The sequence below is a fragment of the Lissotriton vulgaris genome, chromosome 8 (assembly GCF_964263255.1).
Source record: "Lissotriton vulgaris chromosome 8, aLisVul1.2, whole genome shotgun sequence".
Lineage (NCBI taxonomy): Eukaryota > Metazoa > Chordata > Amphibia > Caudata > Salamandridae > Lissotriton > Lissotriton vulgaris.
Window position 1 is genome coordinate 902,001,876 of NC_141696.1, and position 24,805 is coordinate 902,026,680.

Here is a 24,805-nt window from a genome sequence, read left to right on the forward strand (position 1 = left end):
TGAAAACACCATCAGCGACAGTGAGGGGCTGCAAATTGACAAACTCATGAGGATTCTGAGGGTGAGGCAGATCCATCCACACAACCATGTCCATCAGGGCAAGCACCAGTGCCAGCAGCCTTACCACCACCTGCAACACCAGCGACAACAGGCGCACCACCATTGCCAGCTGTCAGACCCATGCCAGTGACATCGGCAACACTAGCAGCCGCCAGGCCACCAACACAACGCACACCTGTTATGGCAGAGTTTTTGGCTCTATTTAGCAGTGATATAGATCTTAGTCTTGCTCACATCTATTCTTAGCTTGTGTTGGCCCTTTTAAGCCCTTTCTTCCAGACCTAGAAGAGGATAGCTGCTTAATATGATGATAGATCCCTTATTCTTGACTCTAACCTGTCTATTGCCTATTGGCTTTGACATACTTGACACATTTATTTATGTAGGTATTTATTTATGTAGGTATTCTGGCAGAGCTAAGGGGCATTTCATCCCTTTCAGGCCTACGGGCCTAGAGCTAGAGGGACTCCATCTTGATGAAGCTGAGAGGCTTTTCAGGGTAAAGGTAAAGTTTATAGTTAAGGCTGTTGTGTGCTAGAGGAAAATCCAGTTAGGACTGCTTCTTATCCGAGAAATGTGTTTTTCTCTTGGGCCCAGACGTAACAAGCAGATGGCCACTGCGGTTGCGTGGAAGCCTGGGAGCTGGCACAGGAATTCGGTAGGAGGCAGCCCTCTGGTGGAAATTTCCATGAGGGGAGAGGAATCCATATTAGTGAGCTACAGGAGAGGAGGAGTGTTCAGTTCAGCTTGGAGGTCAGTTCAGCGTGGTGTTCATTCCAGCTTGTGTGCAGAACAGCTTGGAGCTCAGAACAGCTGGGAGCTCAGAACAGCTTGGAGCTCAGTTCAGCTTGGAGGTCAGTTCAGCGTGGTGTTCATTCCAGCTTGTGTGCAGAACAGCTTGGAGCTCAGAACAGCTGGGAGCTCAGAACAGCTTGAAGCTCAGTTCAGCTTGGAGAGAGAGAGAGAGGATATCTGCTGGAGCTGCAGAATAGAGTGCAGTTCTTGAATGGAGAAAGAAGGCAGACGATTGCTGAAGATGAGGAGAGAGAGAGCAGTGCAGAGGGCATCAAAGAAGGCTGTCAGCTGGAGCAACTGAACCAGAGGCGTGGTGATGTGGTGAAGGAGGGAGAGACAGAGAGAGCCCTAATCCCACCAGAGGCAGAGAGAGCCCTGATCCCACCAGAGGCAGAGAGAGAGAAATCTTCCTTCTAATAGGTGAGGTAGTCTGAACTAGTTACGCTTACACTTACATTTTAATCTTGTTCTTATTCCCTAGGCTATTGCATGTCTAATCTTTTCCCTTTCAGCGGTGTGTTCCTGTTACCCCGCAAATAAATTGTATGTTTAATCCTTTTCTTTCAGCGGTGTGTTACAGTTACTGCTAGTTATAGAGACCCCATAGTTTTGTATATGTATACTTTATTATTGTTACAATAAATGACCCCATTTTAATTAGTGAATTAGTGTGCATGAGTTTTTTTATGATAAAGCTAACCTGGCTTCTAGCCAGTTGCCGTTGAGCCACTGATGGATCAGAAGGGAGTAGGAGCGCTTAAATCAAGAAATAACTCAATCACATAGTGTGTATATCTTTGTCCCCATACAGTGAGGGTAATCTTTCCTGGTAGGTATTACTGTTTGAACAGATGCTACCCCTGATCAGGTAAGTAATAGTGAGAGAGAGAGGAGACCTGCAACTAAGGGACCACGATAGTACACTCTCCCATAATCCTGTAAACAGCGTCTTCTGTTCCAAAGCATAGGTAACCTTTTTCTCCTAGTCAGATGTTACAGCCAGAACAGATGCTGCCCCTGATCCGGTAAGTCTGAATAAATAGAGAGAACAGGGAGCCCTTGAGCTAGAGAATTGTTGACACTAAGTAATTCGGCCATCCCATAATATTATTGTAGTAGCAGACCATTAGTGAATAGACAGAGAGCTGAAGGTGTTCATAGGAATGTGGTCGTCGTTGATATACGGCGTTAGTGAGAATGCTGGGGAGGATTACCAGCGTGGAGGGCTGCCGGATTGCGACCCGTGTGTAAGTGAGAGCGTCAGGGGGGATGACTGGCGTGGAGGTTTTCCGGATTGCGAACCGTTTGGAAATAAGGGAGAGCACTGGGGCTGCAGACCCACGTGTGTAGACGCACCGGATTGTGTGTCATATCTGCCCCAGGGTAGATTAGTCTGGGTCTGAGTGGCCGTGAGACTATAAGTTATCCTTAGTAATCAGTGAGTATTCTTAGTATCCCTATAGATTTAGTGGTGTTTCTAATAATATGAGCTTGTATATTGTGAGTTCCCCATCCTCAGGTAGGTACCCAGGTGCCTGGATAGATGGTCCTGAGGAGGGAGGTGGTTACGTTCTGGCTGGGTTGGAGGGGCCCCTAGGGGCTGATCCATTCTAATCAGAAAACCCAACCATTACAACACCTACTGTGCCCACCCAGTCCAGCGGACAGGTCAGGGAGTGGCACCAAAGTACACCACGCGCCGGCAGGAGGGGGATGCCTGTGCGTGTGCCGGGGCTTTCAATAGAGCGACGCATGCTGCGCATCCACCAACAACAGGCACGACACCTTGCAGCAATACATCTGCAGCTGCACAATACAGCCAGGAATGTTGGCCAGCTGTCCGACCGGATGGACCGAATGACCACAGCTGTGGAGGCAAACACTGAGGCCATGCTGAGCCAGCAAGACCTCACCCGGCGCCGCCACCGCCAGCTCCTAACACGCCTCTCGGTGTACACACGCTCCAATTATTTAATTGGCAACGCAACTTCCCAGCTGTCCCGTGGATCATTGGCCATGCAAATCCAGATGGTCCCATGCTGCCAGGACGTGGCACGGGCACTTGAGCAGGCAACCACTGCAGTTCAGGCTCTGCAGCCAACTGGCCACGGCCAGGCAGGAGGTGATGACACTAGTGAGGGAACATCTAGCCACAGCAGCCTTTCTTTGCCGCAGGTTAGCGTTTCACGCCGCAGCAGCAGGCCCACTGCGGCATCACGTGCTCGCCCGGAGGAGGAGGTCGAGAGGCGACTCGGAGCTTCGCGCCGGAGGCACCAATGACATTTATGCTCATCGGGCAGGGACATGCTGATGAGAAAAGCATGCCCACTTACAAATCAGAAGATGTATGATGCAATACACCTCAAATGTTTCTGTAGAAAATAATGCAATATTATTGTGCAACCAACAATAATATTTATTCAATCACAGTACATCAGACTCTTGTCATTATTTCCACTGTCATGCATGAGTGAAGTGTTGGGTGAGGGGAGTGGGTGCACTAGAAACAGTTCATTGTGATTTGGCTGCGCCGTCTGTGTCCTTCAGCAGGATTTTCCCCACGTGCATGACGCGCATGTGCAGGTGGGCGGTTGTCCCCTTCCGACTCACTGCCAGATATCTCTACAGTTATCCTGCGCTTGGTAGCAAGGTTGTGGAGGAAAGCACACACGGCCACGATGCGGCAGCAGACCTCAGGCTCATATTTGATGGCCCCACCAATTCCTTGTGCGTATGTGTGCAGCATTGTAACGCCGTTGCTGTGGTGTTGCAGGGTTGAGGTATGGGGTGAGGAGGTACTCACGGAGAGCGTAGCCGCTGTAACCTAAATGATAGGAGCAGAGGGTGAGTGCCTGTTCAGTGCAGCTACATGATCTCAGTGTACTATTTTGGGGCATGTGTACTTACCTAGTAGGTGTCCTTCTCCAAAGTCTCCCCTGGCCAGTCGTGTGTGAATGCCGCTGTGCCGGAATATGAAGGAGTCATGTGTGTCCCCGGGTACTGTGCCACTATGTCCGTGATGATTGTCTTAGGATTGCACAACATCTGGATATTGAGAGATTGGTAGGATTTGCGGTTGCGGTACATGTATTCCGTTTGTGCTGGTGGGCAGATGTGGATGTGGGTACAGTTAATGCATCCTATTACATGTGGAAATTGTGCTACGTTGTGAAATTGAAGCTTGGTCGCATTAAAGTCCCGTTGGCTGGTCGGGAATGAGATGTAGTGGTGTAGCCGGGTCAGCATAGCCTACAGGAAACTCCTTAGGCAGCGGGACATGGTGGGCTGGCTTATCCCCCCTGCAACAGCAACTATCTCCTGGAAGCTTCCGGAGGCCAGAAGGTGCAGGCTGCACAATACCTGGACATGGGTGGGCATGGCATTGGTCCTCCTTGTTGGGTGCTGCATCAGGGGGTCTAGGTCCCGGATCAGCTTGATGATCATTGCCCTGTTCAAGCGGTACTTAGCGTAAATTTGCTCTGCAGTTTGGCCCAGTAGGGTGACCCCCTGGCGGAATATCCGCTCCTGGATCCTACGTCTGTTCCGTGCAGCTCACTGTAGCCTTTGCCGCCTGACCACCATGTAGAGTCCTGGCATTGTGAGAGTCCTCATGCTCCAGCTGCATCTCCTTAAGTGTGTTCGGTCAGGCCTGCACCTGTTGGTAGTTCGTTAAAGTTTTTTTTTTTTCCTTACTGGTTACCACCTGGTTTGGGTTCTCCTTAAATTGCACGTCGCAAATAGCGATTTTGGGGGTTTTCGCATTTTGCGATTTTTCTTGAATAGCGATTGCGATTATTTAGCGATATCGCAAATTAATTAGCAGAATCCATGGTTTCTCGCAATTTCCGAGTCGCTAATGGGCTTCTTCCTGGATTCTGCGAATTTGTTTGCGAACTCGCAATTTTTCTTTAGCAAATTCGCATTTTTAGGGGTTTCACTATCATGAATTCCTTTTATTCAAATTGCGATTGCAATTGCTAATTCACAGCTATTGCGATCGCAATTTGGCTTCATGAATCTAGCTGATAGTTAATATGATCAATCACAGGAGAGAGAGAAACACAAGTAGCAAACACATGGACCATGTCTGCCCCATACAGGGTGCATCGTGGACAACAAGTTCCTTTACCTTCCTCCCCAGCAATCATGTATGGAGCATAGTATAAAAAGAAGCAGGTCTTATAAAACTGGGCTTGTAAGTTAGCAGACATTAATACAGATTGTGCTAATGAGAAGGCTTGGTGAAATAACAAGTCCATACCTAATTTCAATTGCCACTTTGCAGAAAATTCTTCTAAACCATCTTTCATTAAATTATTCAGAAAACTGTATATTGTACCAATTCGGGGATTTGTTAGATCTGTCAGTTTCTCTATAAGTTTGATTTTTTAAAAACCTGCCGCCCCACCCCCTTTGCGTTTGAAAAATTCCTGATTTGGAGATACATAAAAAAAATCTTATTATTAACACCATCGCTGCTGCAGCAATTCTCAGCTCGTCATCAGCACAGCTCAACCGTGCCTCATGATGAGCTGAGCTCGTCATGAGCATCAAAGGGGTTAAGATCAAACTAGTCTGAGATCATTAAATGATATAAGATCAGTTGACGAATAAAAAGACCCTCATTTATTTATTCTGGCATTAATCCATTTGGTCATATGAAGGTTTCCAAAGATCTCTGGTAAATTTGTATTACTCTGAAGGCTGTTTAAAAGTTCTCTATGCCTATACCCAACAACTTGGCAACTGATATCCAAACCTTAAAGGCACAAGAAGGGTTTTAAAATGTATCCTTTTATAATACTCGAGTTCTAGTTGACACCATAGGCAGCCTGGGGCGTCTGTACCAATTAACCATTTGAAGGAAGGGGGGTTCCAGAACGTGTCCGCTAGAGCATTCTTGCAAAAGAAGGACAGAGTGCTGTAATGTGGTAGCCCAGTAATATAGCTTAAGGTTAAGAAAATCCCACCCCTCCTATCTTTTGGGAGTGACACACATGTTTTGGATCTTCTGGGTCTTGAGTAGGCCCATAGAAATTGAGAAAAAAGGCCATCAAATTTATCCAACTAATGATTAGAAAACTCTATTGGTATGGCTCTTATTAGGTACACAATTGTAGGGAAAAATATCATCTTAACTACAGTATATCTACCCACCAAGATATATGTACATTGTTCAGCCTACCAAGTGCTTTTTTGGTCTTATCTTCAAGAGGCACTACATTTTCTTTAATGATTTCATCTGTGTTAACTGTTAAGGTAACACCCAATACACCACATTTTTTACAACTCTATAATCCACCAAGGGTATCTACTCGTTGATAATGCTTTGTGTCTTATCTTTATTTAAATAATATCCCAAGATGTACCAAAACTTTCAATCCACTTCTTTAACTGCCTAGACATATCCGGATTTGGAGTGACCAGAGCAATATCATCCACATAGGCCAAGATTTTAGTATCATACCCCTGCATACGAATCAGAAGACTAGTTTTGTTACTTTCCAGTCTCCCCAAAAAAGGTTTCAATATACATCACAAACAGCAATGGGTAGCATGGACAGCCTTGCTCTGTCCCCCTCGAGATCTTAAGTTGTTTGATAATTTCCCTGTTTATGGACATGGTAATAGTGGGCTCAACATAAAGTGCTTTAACTGCCTGGGTGAAGTCTAACCCTATCCCTATTCCCTGCATGGTAGCCCAGAGATAGTGCCAGGAGAGGCTATCCAATACTTTTCCAGTATCAAGTATGATCGCGGCAATAGGGTCTCCTTTCACTTGAGCAGCATAAAAGAGAGAAATAGCACTTCTAATGTGGTCTGTTGTGCCTCTAACAGGAATAAAACCATGCTGCCATTTGGAAACTATCTTGTGAATTACTTGTGACAAGCGTGTAGCTAAAACATTTGAGTACATTTTTCGAATCCCCATTGATTAGAGTGATTGGGCGATAAGAATCGAGCTCTTAAATAGGTCTGTTCTTCTTATGAAAAGCTATCGTTTTTGCCAAAGACCTCAAGCTAGGAGGAGCTACACCTTTGAATGTTTGCTTGAACTGAATTATAAAAACATCTGTGCGTTGATCCGAGAATATATTATAAAATTTGGTCGATATAGAATCTGTACCGAAGTTAAACATAACTAGAAGGATCTCTTCCCAGGACAGGGGCCCATCTAGTAACACTTGTTCATCTCCAGTCAGTTAGTTCAAAGAAGTAGAATTTAGATATTTGGAAATAGATTCCTGTTTCAAATGAGCCTTCCTATCTGGGGCCTCGGAGTATAATACTTGATAGTAGTTCTGAAAGGAAGCCCTTATCTTGGTTGGGTCAGATACCAATCCACATGCAGGGCCCCTGATTACACGACTTTCATAATGTATGATTTCCTGTCTTGTTCTCATTGCTAGGTGATGTCCTTTTTTCACTACATTCATAGGCTTGTTCCCGGTGTGTGGTTAATTTAACTGCAGATTTTTTGGCAAATATTTTCCCTATCACTGACTTTGCCATCACCACATCTGTTTGGGCCTCCTCCACCTCAATCCCCTGCTGCACAGCTGCTACTAGCTTCTCTTCTGCCCATGTAAAGTTATTCTGATGATCGGCCAAATTGCGTTTTTAATTTTTTCCCCGCTTCAGAGAAAACTGTATGGTTATCGCAGGTACAAACCTTCAGGGTATCCCACACAACTTTTGTTGATGAGCTACCAACGCTCCTTCTTAAAAAATGAGGGATCCACTCCTTCTTATGTTCACTATATTCAACATTGTGTAACAGCGCCCTTTTGAAGGTCCGGGGAGAAACCTTTTTTGTAAACCCCTCCCACAAATCTCAAATATTGAAGGATTATGATCAGATAAAAACCGGGAGTAACGCTCAATCTGACCTTCCTGCATTAGGGAAGAGGATGCAAGAAAATAATCCAAATTGGGCATAAAACAGGTGTGGTACAGAATAATAAGTAAACCTGTGTTCCATAGGTTTTAAGATAAACTATACATACATAAGCCCATGGTCCCAATAGAAATTGAAATACTTTTGGCTTTCTCCCTGTGTATATCTGGTTTCCTTCCATTACCCAGTTGCCAGGTAAATTAATATTCAATTCCCCACACATTATGATTGGCAAGGGCCAATGTGCTAACTCATTGGACAACCAGTAAACTACACTGAGGTCATCGACTATACGTACACACACACTGAACATAAAGTAAAGGGGCAACAGGTTGAGGTATGACACTGCACAATAAACCATCTCTCATGTGGGTCCACCCATATTTCTTTGAATTGTATCGAATTATGATGGGCTAGAATTGCAACCCCATGGAAACATACACCTTGCGATGTCCCCCAAATAATCTGTAGACTAAAATTTCTTAACACATCCTTCCATGCCTCCTCTATATGGGTTTCTTGTAGACAAATGATATATGCATATAGCAATTTAAACCATAGAGACTTTTTGCCTCTTCCTAACATCATTTAGCCCATAGATATTGAGGGTACCAATCCATAATATAAATTTGCCTTTCCCGACATCAAAATGGTCTAGTTACCAACTTCTCCTTGCCATTCCTGTGTCTTTTATGCAGGCCTCAAAGTCTGTCAATTACAAGAAAAACTAAAAACTTTTCCACTTTATCAAAAACCTTTCTCTGTGTGAGGTTCCCCTTCCCCCCAGTGTCCAGCCCACCACTTCCACCCACACCCACAACTGAGCAACAAGGCAGCGCCCGGATGTTGTGCACCTAACCAACTAACCCACTGACAACAGATGCTTTTTCATCACTGGGGGAACCGATTAGTGCGTTGAATTTCCAAGTCCCAGTCCCATATAATCTTACTGGGGAACCCACCTTTTAAAAGGTTCACCATGAATATTCAAGTGTTGCCCCCCTACCCTTCCGGTATCGCCAGGAATTGTAGATTGTTCCTCCAATGTCTATTTTCTTTGTCTTTCAGCTTCCACATGACATCGGACATGAGGGCACCTTGGGATGTGCTTTGGGTTTTCAGAGAGCAAACCTCAGTCTCAAGACTCTCCATCCGACCCTTCATTGTTGTTAATCAGGCTGCAATATCTGCACAGGTTTTGTTCAGCTCCAGTATACCCACCTGAACTTTTTAGAAGATACTCTCTCCTGACGGCTTTGATTCCAGGTTTCCTCCTGCTGTTTTTTTATGGAATAAGAGAGGATTCCTCAGGTTCTACAATGGGTCCGACACCTGGAGCGCTTGCTCCTTCCTGGTCATGCTTTTTTACAGGTTCATCTCTATAAGGAAAAGCAAGATGTGTGGCAGAGCAATCCCATTTTAGTTGTCAACTATTCCCCGTCCTTTTTCCTACATTTTTTGCGATTTTATTTTTTTAGTTGTGTCAACAACAAATCTGCAGTTGAAATACTACTGCTTGTATCAGAAACCTCTTAGTCGCTTGAGGAGATATTGCCCTGATTAGAAGAGTCAGATCCATCTGTGCAGAAATTATTTTCCCACCCAGCATCTCAGGAGAAAGAGCTACTCCTTGCTCCTTGTCCTTGGAGTTGCACCTGGTTCTAGCATCAGGGATAACGAGATTTTTATCACAAATGTTCACTTTTTAGTCCACTCCCTGATTAGAGTCCAGGGGTAAACGGTCGCTTGATGTAAATTCAGAATTTTTTTAGGGCCATCCTTTACCACACTCTAAGACCTTTGCATCAGTGATCCTTCCTTTACCTGGGGCGCAAGTGACTCTAAATCCTCATTATGGATGTAGCTGGTACATTTATTGCATAACTCTATCTCGGTCCTAGCCAAGGAGACCATTGTCTCACTCGAAGCTGCATCCTCTTGAACTTCTGCTTTAGGACCAAGAGCGTTGGTGGCTGAGAACAAACTGACAATAGAGAGCATTCAAACCCCCAACTTCTGGATGCACATTGCTGTGTGTCGTCGGCAGTGAGAGTTTCTTTCCCTCTGTCTACCGTTCCCCCTTACTGGAATCCTCTTTGGGATCAACTTTTTTAGCAGATTCAAGCAGTGCTGTAGAGATCATTCCGGCAGCTACCCTGATGCAAGAGATCAGCAGGGCCGCAGATTGTATCTTTGCATTCTTCATTCCACGGCCAGTCATGACCTTGGGGGAGAGTGCTCTTAAAGTCCATGGCAGCTGGGGCCCCACATGGGCAAGCAGCCGTAGTAATCATGCAGCGGCTGTGGTGACAAGACAGGTCAGTGCTGTGCGCTTGGGCAGCAGCAATGCCCACTTGGTGGTGGAGGGGTCAAGACGCCAAAGCCAAGGTGCACAGCTCAGTCCAAGTAGTTGAGCTCTAAGATAATGAGGCATGGGATACTCAGGTAACATCTTGGTCTCAGGCCCTCGGGACAATTAATTTCTTAAAAGTATTTGCTAAAGAAGTCAAGCAGCAGTCTTTTTCTTCTCCCCTGACTGCTCTGACTGCTCTCAATATATTTTCCATGTTTTAAATCCACCTCAGTTTTTTAATCCAGCTGTGCTCCACAGCGGCCATCTGCTGACCCCAAATCAAAAGGATTGGTTATTTAGCTGCTTACAGCAGGACGGAAATAGGCTGCCCTTTATCACCATGCAGTAGGTAAATGTACATTGCAGCTTGTCCCAGCAGTATCAATGTAGGTCACTTAGCCAGTTTTAAACCTATAATTGCCTCTAAAGTTCTCATCACAGAATTTGAAAAAAATTATTTCAATCTTAGGCAAGACAGGTGGGTATGCTTAGAGTTTCATCTGCCCCGCATCCTACCAAATATATTGGATTCCCTCTGTCCCACCTGTGCCAGCTTTGGTAGGGGTTAGAACCATTGATATTATATTTTAAGCAGTGTCTCTTTACTCCCAGCCTGGAATGCAAAATTATTCGCGCAGAGCAAAATGTCCTCCCACTGTTTCTCATGTAATGTAGTTTGTAGCTCTTTTCCCCAGGATTGCTGAATTATAATTCTCACCCACTTATGTAAGAATTAACCTATTATAAATTCTAGAAGTAGCATGCTTATGACCAGTGTAGGTCAAAAGGTATTTTTCAAAGGGATTTGGGGTTCTGGTAGTCCCTTGTATAATACTAGGGTTGAGGAGCCAATTGTTCAATTGCAAGCATTGCAAACTTTTCAATTCATGAAAAGGGAACTCTTAATTCAGTTGTTCAAATTGCTGAGTTTATTGCACCTGTTATCCTGCTATTGTTGATATGTGGCCCTTTGTAGGCCGGGTGCATATTCAGTGTTCCCCCAGAGTGGCATAAAATGAGGTAAACTGGAGGTCAATACGCAAGCTAGTTTGTCTCAAACCTCGATGTCCCTCATAAGCAGAGATTAATAAACTGTGAAGGTTCACTGTGCATTGAGCTGCAAGGGGTGATTCCAGAGTGGCTTTGCAGCCAGGGTATGATCAATCATACACCAACTTTTTCAGTTTCCCTTTTGATCCAATGTATCAAGAACTGCAAGTGAGTTGCTCAGTAATAATTGACCAAGTCAGGAATTACCAGCTCTCTTAGCCACACAAGCAGCTTCCACAGGCACCTAGCCAATCTCTCTGCTCTACCTTGCCAAATGTATGAGCAGCATGATTACTGAAGGTCATAAATGTAATCTTTTGGGATATGCTGAACAAGACATTGGAATACATAGAGGATCTTTGGGAGAATAGACATCATATAGTTTGCTATTCTGCCCAGGAGGGATAATGCCTTGTGCTTCCAGCTAGGATCAATCTTCACCATCTCTTTAGTCTTTAAAGATTCACTTATTTAATTTTAATTAAGGTAGGCGCTATGGTGGAACCCAAATATTTGACACTAGAGACTACCTACTCCCAGGAGGGATTGGATCAGGTCAATGTTGCTTGTGTTTCAGCTTTTTTGCTTTAGGCCTCATGCGTTTACAGGCATGTGTACATGAAAAGGGTCACATTTTACATTTTGGGTTTAAATTTGTACATATGCTACCCGTTTTTGATTTTACAACATTTTCTGTACACGTTTTGTGTGTCTGAGTGACTCAACCCTGATTTGGAGATGCAACCTGATTTTGATTTTGTGACATTTTTCGTTCATATGCGACACATTTTGTGTGTCTGAGTGGCTCAACACTGATGTAGGGATGCTACCCGCTTTTGATTTTGCAACATTTTCTGTTTATATGTGACACGTTTTGTGTGTCTTAGTGACTCAACCCTGATTTGGAGATGCAACCTGATTTTGATTTTGTGATATTTTTCATTCATATGCGACACATTTTGTGTGTCTGAGTGGCTCGACACTGATGTAGGGATGCTACCCGCTTTTGATTTTGCAACATTTTTTGTTCCTATGAGACACATTTTGTGTGTCTGAGTGACTCAACCCTGATTTAGGAATGCTACCTGCTTTTGATTTTGTGACATTTTTCATTCATATGCAACACATTTTGCATGTCTGAGTGACTCAACCCTGATTTAAGGATGCTACCCACTTTTGATTTTGCAACATTTTTTGTTCATATGTGACACATTTTGTGTGTCTGAGTGACTCAACCATGACTTAGGGATGCTACCCACTTTTGATTTTGCAACATTTTTCTTTCATATGCGACATGTTTTGTGTGTCTGAGTGGCTCAACCCTGATTTAGGGATGAAGAGGTCAAGATAAATAGCATTGTGCAAGCGATGCATCAAATAAGGCACATGTATGTGTTTATTTTCAACATGATACATGTTTTTTTGATGAGTTATGTTAAATTATGTTACAGACCTTCATGTACATGATGGGATAGGTGTACATAGGGATTTAATTACAAGCCCCTTGTGCTGCCGATGCGTCACTTTTCCCCATGTTAAAAGTGAAGCGCCGGTGGCGCAAGTGGCTCGTAATGAAGCCCTATAGTTTTGTGGAAATTGGTTTGTTTGTGGTACTTTTGCAGTCAACTTGCACAGCAAGTGTATAATGTTGCTTCACTCATCATCAACACTGCCTGCGGACAATTCTTACCATGTCACAGCCAAGAACCCTGTGTGTCTTCACATATTCTTGTGTCAAATCCCACCTTTCTCGCAAACCTTTTCATGTTGGGGGTGGACATGGGTGTTGGTGTGGATTTTGCATACAACACACATGTCCACTATTGCATTGCAACAGATATGTGCATGAATACATGCATCTCTGCATTCAATTGGCACACAACACCTGCGTTGATGTCTCAAGCCACAATGAGGTTACATTTTTTTGATGCAACACCTTCATTCTCATTTTGGTCTATGTGTGACCCAAATCCATGTGTGCACACATGTTACATACACGGGTCATTTTGATGATTCATGACATGAGATGTTACATGTCATGAGAGCAATTTACATATTATGTATTTGTATCATATGACCTGTATACAAAATGGACACAATGGTGAATCTTTGATAATTTTTTTAATTGTGACATTAGAGCATATTGGTACAAATGTTGAATAGCAACATCATTGGAAGAATTGAGTGACGATGCGAGTGTGACGTCTTATCCCTGCAGCAGTGTTGAGTATGGCTCGTTCTCCTGCTTCAGATCCATCATCACCATCATCCATTTGTTCATGGGCCTGTTCCTCTTCATCCCAGGGCACATTTGTTTTGACACATATGTTATGTAGTATTGCACATGACATGATCATCTTGCACACCATTTCTGGTGAATAGAGTTGCCTTCCACCTGATAAATCCAGGCAGCAAAACCTGGACTTGAGCATTCCAAAGCTACTTTCTATGATATTTTTTGTTCAGCAATGTGCATGGTTGTATGCCTTTTGCAGTTCAGTCTGGGGATTGCCAAATGGTGTAATCAACCACTTCTGTATGCCATATCCTTAATCAGCTGTAAGTGGAAAGTAAAATTAATGTGGTAATTTTAGTGTTTAGTGTGAATTCAGTATACATGGCATGTGTTGTATGTCATGTTTGTAAACATTTTTTTTGTGATTTTTGTTTTGAATGATTAGATGTTGTGTTTAACATTGAGTTTCCCATTGTTTGTGTCACATGTCACTTGACTTGCTGTCTATCAATTGATGTGCCTGACAGGGGATGGTGCTTTGCAGTGCATGGTTTGTTGAGTGAAAGGTGTGTGGTTTTGCAATGTGTAAGTGATACCTGTGTAATTATTATGTTGATGCACACTTTCCCAAATTGTGCATGGCACATCTAGGCACATTTCAATATGGAAGTGCAGCAATTGATTTGTCTGTGTTGAAATGAGTCAATTACAAGTCATAGTGATGCAACATATTTAGAAGGTTTTTTTGGGTCAATGTCTTTGCCTCTTCATTGTTACATGTTCGATTGACATAGGCCTGCACAGTGCACTAATACCTGCATGCTGTGTATGATATATTTGAACACATAGGGACACCTTAAAGCACGGACATATTCCATTTGGATGGATAGCTATTTTCATGCATGGTTTGCAATGCATTACACATTTTAATAGGTACATTGAATTAGATGAGATGTGTGCATATGTCGACAGTGTGACTTATTAGTCTTTGCAAGTTTTTGTAGGAGATTCACTTGCATTTCTATCTGGTACCCTTAGCATTTTCTGTTATGCTGCTATGTATGTATGCAGCGTTTGACTGTATGTTATGTGATTATGGCATTGTCACATTCACTTATTGGTTCATTCTGACAGAAGGGCCCTTAATGTGCCAGAGGGCCAGCTATTCTTGCAAAGTATTGTTATGTGTTAATTGCTTACCTACAAGGAGCCCATTGCCATATTGTCAATTTTGGAAATGGTCATTGATGATGCTGTTTCTGAATATATATGAATCATGCACACTCCCCGGATATTTGGCCAGTACATTGATATATAGTCCCCGATGGTCCACAGTGGCCTGGCCTTTGATGGAGGGTGTGTGCTTCCAGTGAGGTATAGGTGTGAAGTTGCTGCAGGTGGTACCAGTTGGACATGAATGCAATCCATTGCACCAAATACATGTGGGAAGCCAGCAATGGCATAGAAGCCAAATTTACTGTCCATCTGCTGCTGTTGTGTGTTGGGGAAATGGATGTGCTGTGGTGTGAGCTGTATGATGGTATCCAAGACAGAAGGGAGAAAGGCGGAGTAAGATGCCTGTGAGGCCCCTGCCACTCATGCTGCTGTTGCCTGAAAAAATCTGGAGGCCAACATGTGTAACACCGCCAGCAGCTTTTTTCTGCAGTTGATTGTTGCAGACTCTGTCATTTGGTGTCTGTAGCCGTGGTGAGATCTGACGCAGCAGGGTCAAAATAGGCGCTTTCTTGAAGCGATAAACTTTGATGACTTTTTCATCACAGAGTCCAAAGAGGGTGGTCCTTTGACAGTAGATGCACTCACGTATCCTGCGCTGCTTTTGTAGTGATGGTGTAGGGTGAGGTTGTGTTATTTGGTCTGGTGGAGGTTGTTGTCTTCTTGGTCCAACTCTCCGCGGCAGGATTAGGAGGACCATGTTCTCTGATCTGCTCCAAAACTGTTCTATTTGACTTCTATTCTATTTATATGGTACTTGCGTCATTTCCTGTGCGTGGGTTTATGAGGTATAGGCTTGTGAGCGCAATTTCAAAGTTGTGTGATGCAGCCAGAAGATGGGTCATCACAGGGAATTGTTGTAAATATGCCTGCATCAGATATGCGTTGGATTTAACGTCGGAACGCCTACCTTGCATAATTTAATACTTACGTGACAAAGCAGATTCTTGCGCAGCTCCATTCCGTCGCAGCTCCGTTTATGTGATACATCTCCATAGATGCATCACCTTGTACATTTTGCGTATAACAAGCACTGTTTTGTTACAAAAAGTGATGCTTCGGTGCCGCAAGGGGCTTGTAAATCTGCCCCTGGTATTTTTAGCTGGTTCAGTGATCTTAAGTGAATAATTGGGTTGAATGCTCATGGGGCCATAAAGGGGCAACATGTTGTGAAAGCTGCTGTGGAAGTTTGACAAATAGAAGCGCACATGCTACTTAAAAAAGAAGAAACACTCAAAAAAGAAATGAAATGCCAGCATTGCTTTTTCAAACCTTAATTACAAACGTCTTGTAGGAGTGTATACAGACCACGGATGTTATAAGTTGTGTTGTTAGTGTGGGAAAATGGTTGCCATGGTTGCCAATATGTAAATAAACAGCGTTACAACCGAGGTGCGCTCTTGTCTTGGAAACCTGATGCATGTGGCCAACGTCTACGAGTTTGCTCAATAAAAAAACAAAGTATATAAAAAAGAGCACCGGAACTATTGTCAATGAAAGTTTCAGTTGAAAAAACGAAAACAATGCCTAGCATTGTATCGTAGTCTGGCTTGATTAGAAACATCACAAAGATGTGTATTTAGGATGTGGCTGCTGAAGGCTGTTTCGTCATTGTGAAAAAAGGTTGCCATAACTGCTGCAAGGCAAATAAACAAGCTTGACGTAAGCAGACTGGAGTTAGGAGTGAGATATACTCTTGCTAATGAGGACTGATACACCTACAAAGGATGTTGAGAGTAATAGAGTAATAGGGCATTTGAATTGCTGTAGGTAATGTTGCTTCTTATTGAGAGTTGTTGACCATCACTGGATAAGATGTTACTAGTTGTACTACACTGTTTTCGGTCACTTGAGAATATTATTGCTAGCTAAATGCCAACCAGGGAGCATTGTCATTTAAGCTCAGCATCACTGTCTGCCTCATCAAGTGTTTCTGAAATCACCCATTCAAGTTAATTAGCTGTTTGTTGAGAGCTGAACTAATGGCTGCTCATCCTTCTGGTGTTTTTTTGCAGCTGATGTTGCTGTGGTGCTCTCAAACCCATCTTTCAACTTTGTGGTAGGTCATTCCAATGTATCTTAATCAACACAGACAAGTAATCATGTATATTGCTTGAGTAGCGTTACAGTTTGTGTGATGTTTAAGAGTCCATACCAAATTATCACTCAAGGTGAGTGTCTTTGTCTCTTTTGTCAGATGTCATACTGCACATGACCCACAGGGTTACATGAGGGAAGCCCCAAGTCGTCTGCACCATGTCTGTTTTTTTCTTTCTTATTAGAGGGTCATGTTTAAACCAACATGTTTTGGATATGTTTGCTCCTCTTATGAGTGAATCTTGTTTTTGGCCACTTGAAGAACCCATAAGTATTGATGTTCCAGCTTTTGTTCACAGTGTTTATAAAACTGTTGGACAATGTGCACTAGATGGTCACACAAGTGAGGCTAATTCAAACAAGTGAAGGAGTGTCTTCCCTTTTATTAATAAAGCTTACTCCAATCCATAATTGTATTTCTCCAGTTTTGTTTTATTATATTTTTCTTTTTTTCCTTTTTCCAGAATGACAATCCGATATTCAGTGATTGAAGAACAAACTACAAGTGTTTCATACCCTAGGGCTAATAGGACTGGGACTTTCTCAAGGCTGTATCAATCATAGAGGAAAAAAGAAAAGTAAAACACAAAATTTAATACAGAGTCTGTGTTTGACTTAGGACCATCAACAAAGGGAAAGTGAGGAGACTGATACACATTCGGCAGAAACGTGAATCTGATACAAGGGCCATGGTTAATGATATTGGATGGTTGAGAAGTTAGCGAGAAGTCTTAGTGGGTGAGAGCTTTTTATAAATAGTTCTTAAATTAAATGTGTTTTTTATTGTGATTAAATATCCTAGAGAATTGATTGCTAGGCTCTGTCACAGTGAGAGTATGTTATGTTTCATGCATCAGTCCAAGTCTATCTATGCTGAGTGAAAGTGAGTTAGTATGGTCGATATTTAATCAATAGGAACATGGTAATTCAAGTAAACGTGTGCCACTATTTCTAGGCATACCTTAAAATTGCCTCATAATTGATTCCTCATATTCTGTTGCAAGTTGACCCTCAATCCAGAGTATTTCTGTAAACGAATACAATCAGATAAATTTACTTAACCTTATAAGTGATTCTATTATGCACCTAAGTCGCTGGGTCTTAGATCAGATGATATCAAATTTCTTATTAGCTACTTTCACAAAAGAAACTATGGGGGATCCACACAAGCCACATCTCCCTGGACACTCCTCTCAGTTGTCTAAGTTTCAGAACTGTCTGGGTTTGGTAGGGCTCCCTGGCTGGCTGCCGAGTCCAGGGCCAAAACCACTGGTGACCCCTTACAAAACCACGTTGTTTTGTGATAATTTTGATGTCTCCACAATACATTTTGAGCCCTTCCCTGCTGTTCGTACTTGGCCCACCCACAAAAGTGTGGTCCCATTTGTATCGAGAGACCTCGGGGAATGCTGGGTGGTATGACATTTGAGTCAGTTCTGTGATCCCATCCCTTTTCCTCACAGAACTTTGAGAAAAATGTGACCTTTTCAGCTAAATGTAAGGTTTGCAGGGGATTCTGGGTAGGAAAACATTGGGGGATGCACGCAAGCCACACCTCCCTGGACTCCCCGGATGTTTTGTTTTCAGAAATGTCTGGGCTTAGTAAGTTTTTCTAGATGGCAGTCGAGCCCCGGATTAAAAAGGCAGGTTGCTCCATCGCAAAATTAGGTCTTTTTGTAATCAATAATTTTGAAGTTTCCACAGTACAGTTTGGACCGTTTCCTGTCTCAGGCACTAGGCCCACACACACAACTGACAAACCATTTTTATTTGGAGATTTGGGGCAATGCAGGGTGGGTGGAAGTTTGTGTCTTCCTGCAGATTCCAGAACGTTCCATCACAGAAATGTGAGGAAAATGTCACCACATCCTGGATTTCCATGGGTGTCTAATTTAAAAAAATTTACAGGTTTGCTAGGGTCCAAATCAACAGCTAGACACTTTGCAAAAAAAGGATCAGTTTTCACTGGAAAAATGTGATATGTTCACATTAGGTTTTAGGCTGTTTCCTGTCGTGTGCACTAGGCCTACCCACACACATGAGGCACTATTTTCATTGGGAGTCTTAGGGGAAGGCTGTGTGGATGGAAATCTGTGATTCCCCACAAATTCCAGAACTTTTTTTTACAAAGTTTGAGGTTTGCAAGGGATTTAGGGTAACAGAACAAGGTGAAAGCAATAAATGTCACCCCATCCTGGATTTCCCTTTGTGTTTAGTTTTCAAAAATGTACAGGTTTGCTAGGTTTCCATAGGTGCTGGCTGGGCTAGTGTCTGAAATCCACAGCAGGGCACATTGCAAAAAAAGGGTCAGTTTTCACGGTAATTAAGTGATGCGTACACATTGCGTTTTGGGCCATTACATATCGCGGGTACAAGGCCTACCGACACAAGTGAGGTACTATTTTTATTGGGAGATTTGGGGGAGTGCTTGTTGTCTGAAAGTGTGTGCCCCCCTTCAGATTCCAGAACTTTCCTTCAAAAAAATGTGAGGAAAATGTGCTTTTTTTAACAAAGTTTGAGCTTTGCAAGGGATTCTGGGTAACAGAACCTGGTGAGAGCCACACAAGTCATCTCATCCTTGATTCTGCTGGGTGACTCCTTTTAAAAATCCACAGGTCTGCTAGGTGTCCCGAGTTGCTGGTTGAGCTAGGGTCCAAATTCCACAGCTGGGCAGATTGCAAGAAAAATAGTCAGTTTTCACCGGAATAATATGATGTGTCCATGTTGCGTCTTGGGCCGCTCCTGTCGTGGGCACTAGGCTTACCCACACAAGTGAGGTGCCATTGTTATTGGGAGACTTTGGAGAATGCTGGGTGCATGGAAGCTTGTGGCTTTCCACATATTCCAGAACTTTATATCACAGAAATGTGGGGCAAATGTGTTTTTTTTTTTTTTACAAAACTTCAGGTTTGCAAGGGATTCTGGGTAACAGAACCTGATGAGAGCCACACAAGTCACCCCATCCTGGATTCCCTTGGTTATCTAGTTTCTACAGGTTTGCTAGGTTTACATAGATGCTGACTGAGCTACGGTGCCAAATCCTCAGCTAGGTACATTGCAAAAAAAGAGTCTGTTTTCTGTTGAAAAATGTGATGTGTCCATGTTGCGTTTTGGGCCGTTTCCTGTTGCGGGCACTAGGCCTACCCACACAAGTGAGGTACCATTTTTATTGAAAGACTTGGAGGAATGCTGGGTGAGTGGAAGTTTGTGGCTCCCTACAGATTCCAGAACTTTCCATCTCTAAAATTTGTGGAAAATGTGTTCTTTTGTCAAAGTTTGAGGTTTGCAAGGGATTCTGGGTAACAGAACCTGGTGAGGGCCACACAAGTCAACCCATCCGATTCCCCTGGGTGTCTAGTTTTTAAAAAATATATAGGTTTGCTAGGTTGTCCTAGGTGCCAGCTGAGTTAGGTTCTAAAATCCACAGCTAGACACGTTGCCAAAAAAAGGGTCAGTTTTCACTGAAAAAATGTGATATGTCAACATTGTGTTTTGGGCCATTTCCTATAGCGGGCAGTAGGCCTACACACACAAGAGACATACTGTTTTTATCAAGAGACTTTAGTGAATGCTGGTTGGGTGGAAGGTTGTGACTCTCTGCAGATTTCAGAACTTTTCATCTCAGAAATTTGAGGAAAATTCGTTTTTTTTGTCAAAGTTTGAGGTTTACAAGGGATTCTGGGTAACAGAGCCCAGTAAAAGCCACAGATGCCACCCTATCCTGGAATCCCCTGGGTGTCTAGTTTTTAAAAATGTATACGTTTTCTAGGTTTCCCTAGGTGACGGCTCAGTTAGGGTCCAAAATACACTACTAGGTACATTGTGAAAAATGGTCAGTATTCACTGGAAAAATTTGATTTCTCCACGTTGCATTTTGGGCCGTTTCCTGTCTCAGGCACTAGGCCTACTCATACAAGTGAGGTACCATTTTTATCGGGAGAATTAAAGGCTTAGACCAAGGGGGAAGCCCTAGCAGTGAAGGAGTTAAACGCAGGATATGTACAAGTATAATGTTCCAAATATCTTAATAGTAACTAGCCCTACAAAGCTATTTTCATTGCAGCAGGATTGGCTGTTACCTAGGAATGTACTGGGATGTAATATTAAATACTAATACTGTATCTCAGGAATGGGCCTAGCTAGAAAATGTATTAACATTCCAATTTAATGGTACAGTCAGATTCTTTCTACATTTTAGGGAAAAGAAACTTTGAGACCTGGAATCATTGGCATGGTTATCCCCTAACATTGTGCCTTCAGACCTCCGGTTGTAGCTGACTACGTTTTGCTGGCCTTGGGACTCTGCACACATTAACACTGCTAACCAAGCTAAAGTGATTGTACCCTTTTACCTAAACATAGTAACATTGGCTCATGCCCATTTGGCATATTTAATTTAATTATAAGTTCCTAGTAAAGTGCACTACATGTGCTCTGGGCCTATAAAATAAATGTATCCAGTGGGCATGCAGCTCTGAATGTGCCACTCAGTTGGGAAGCCTTTAAACATTTCTAAGGCTTGCCCTTACATAGCCTGTTTGTGCAGGTTTACCCTGCAACGTCTACGTGGCTAAATAAGCCATTTGTCAGGACCAAACCTTCCTTTTAAATACATATAAGTGACACATTAGGTAGGCCATAGACAGCCCGAAGGGATAACATTTGAGTTGCCTTATTACATTTTATAAATTTAATTTCCAAATGGGAAGCAACAACTGATTCATGTTTGGTGCTTCTGGAATCCTAATTTAAAATCCTGTCAGAAGCCATATTTTAAATCACAATTCGGAAAATGCCACTTTAAGAAAGTTAAACTCAAAATGGGGTGGGCTCTTATACATCCAAAAATGTGATTGGTGAATCACTACTTGATGTATTGAACTTAATGTCAGCTGATCTCTCATTCAGCCAGTCGGCAAACTTTATCAAAAAATCATCTTGCCCATTCGAAAGACAGAAAATATCATTAATAAAGCAGTACCATTTCACAATATGCTGCACAAATGGATTTTTTTTTATAAATAAACTGTTCTTCAAATTTTGACATGAACAGCACGGCCAGCTCTGGAGCGAAGGGACAACCCATCGCTATACCTTTGATTTGGACACAAAAAACATCGCCAAACTTAAAATAGCTCTTACTTAGAGCAAATTGAGCCAGTTTGACAATGCAATTAGTAGGTACACAATGTTGCCTAGGTTTGTCATGCAAAAATGATTGAATAGCTTGAAGTCCATCATCCTGTGGAATTTGAGCATATAAAGATGCAACATCAAAGGTAACCAATCTCTGAGTCTTAGGGTCAAAATCAAGATCTTCAATATTCTGAATAAAATCCATACAGTCTCTTAAATAAGAAGGAACATTTTGCACAAGAGATTTTAACCCTTTAGCTGCGGCGAAAATTCCGCCGCAGAGCTAAGGGGGTGGGGTGGCCGCGCGGTGCTCTGACGCTTATGACGGAACCGCTCCGTCATGGCCCTCGGGTGGTCTGTGCTTGTGACGGAGCGGTTCCGTCATGGCCCCAACCGTTCTTTAGAACGTTCACGCAGGCGCGAAATCAGCGCCGCGCAGGCGCGTCGGTCTGGCCATGACGGAACCGCTCCATCACCTGCACAGCCCACCCGAGGGCCTTGACGGAGTGGTTCCGTCATAAGCGTGGGAGGGGTTAAAGAAGCATCAAAGTATTTCGCTATTGATTCCAGAACCGAGTCACAGCCTGATACTATAGGGCGTCCAGGTGGCGCAATAGGATCTTTATGCAATTTTGGCAACAGATAGAAGACTGGGATCCTGGGGTAGTGCAAATTCCTCTCCCTGAACTAGGCATGTCTATGAGGTGGCTCAGTGTGAGGTTGGGGAGGCAAAGAGGCCATCTTCAGGTCATTCTAAATGAGTCTTTCTGGAAGGAGGATCATCCACGTTTGGGCATATCGAAAATTAAGAGTGTTTGATCTCAGCTATAGCTTTAAGGATCTGAAAGTTTTCTGTGGCGGCACTGAAGGAGTTTTCAACCTTTGCAGTATATTAGGAGGCTTTAATTACTGTGTTATACTTTCTTATGTCTTTCCTACATTATGATTTGCTAGCCTCATCATAAGACTTCCTCCAGTTCCTCTCTAGGTGCTTGCTTTCTTTTTTAAGGCCTTTAGGTAGAAATTTAACCAGGAAGATTCATTACCTTGACAAGCACCTTTGTGCTATCTTGCTGTTAAGACCATATCTAGAGAATTGTTGATCCACTTATTGAACCTTCAAGTAGGCAGGATAATGTAGTTAGATGGATCAGGTCAGGTTTCATCCAGGGCTTCTGACCACTCCTTAGGGTTTAACTCAGGCCAGTGTCATTCCTTCCACCAGGCTGGTGGGGGGGGGGGGGGGGGGGTTGGGGGAGAGAGGGGAAGGAAGGGTGATGGGAAGTAAAAAACTATTTGTACAGGTTAGAGGTAGGGGTCTTTCCACCTGAAGGTTTGTGATGTTGAGTACCATGTATTTTTTACCCTGGCTTGCTGTCTTCATAAATAGCTATGACACACATGAGGCTGGGTTTCCCTTTAATGATGATCTTAAGAAATATGGGTACCATTCCAACCCTGTCACATAGTCTCCTACAACCACATAGGGTAATTAAAATAACTATTCTCTATCATTCCTGTGTTAAGATCACTGGCTAAAGGAATATGAATATGAAGAGTCAGATCATCTGATAATTATATAACATGTAGTAAGAGTCTCTGAGTTCTTATACCGCTATCTAACACAATATAGGCAGTTTAAGTAGAGGCTTATCATCGTCTAATCATGCTGGTCTTGGCATAACAGCATCATACACCAATTTGACATGAAGCACACCTTGAGTTACATAATAATTACTGTGTGGTGACTTTACACTGCCCGTATTTGCTCAGCCCAGTGCTGCTATGACACAGCGTAATTCACCCTGGGTGCTCTGTGTGGATAATACACATTGGTACATATTGTACAATTCCGTGTGGTGACATTCATTGTGGCCACCTGGTAAACTATAATGACTAATGTCTGTCCCGATATGTCTTGGTTAAGTGGCGAAGACTTGTGCTGTCTCTGCTACTATACAGCACTGCTGAGTCGGAGCGTGCATGCGCAGCCCGAGAACATTGCCGGGTGCGGATGTGCGCTCTGTCTTCAAGATAGCGTTTCCATTAGACGCGCGACTTGATTCGCGAGGGACACTCCAGAGTTAACCTCGCTTTGCGCAATAAGCGGGTGCGGTATGCCTAACATCATTACCTTTGCTCATTGGTTAATTGATTTACGAGGGCCTGTTGGTCCAATCAATGACACTATAAAAAGCAGCACATTCCTGCTGTTAGGTACCTCCCCTTCAGCTCGGAGCTGGACAGGGGGTACCGACGGACAGGTAAGGAGGAATAATTGGAGGGCTTCTGTCGTTTGGCTTTCTTTTCACTTGGCCTTTCTTTTACTAAGCCTTTTTGGTTTACAACCTTGTGTAAATTGGCTCATTAGAACTTGGGCTATTTCTAAATGCTCTTTTGCACACATAGTGATATTGGAGCTTTTAACAATCCATGACTAATAATGAAAAAAGGCCATATTTATTAGTTTTGAGTGGTTAGTATTCCTCATCATTATGAATCTCTATCACATGGTAATAAACATTATTAAAACAAAGGCCTACCTGTATTTGAGCTTAGTGTTTGAATGATCAGATCTTATATCTGATTTAGGTTTAAATTCATTTGATATAAAAGTGAAACTAAGGGACTGTGTTGTGTGATAAATGCAAAAATAACAGTTGATGGACAGAATGCAGAACAATGTCATACATTCACCCCAGTACAGAGATCTGGGCCTAAATCCATCGTTTTTTTGCACTCCACACCAACCCAGTTCAGACATGGCCTTTGGTTTTTCTGTGTTGTGTGATGACATCACCTTTTGTCCCCTTGTTCCACTTACAAATAGAGCGGGGCCTCAACCACCGAGTTGCCGGGTGAGGTGAGGCATACTCCCACAGCAAGTTGGGTGAGTAAATTCAAATTTTCCTTTATATAGTATTCACAATAAAGCCCCTGATAGGGC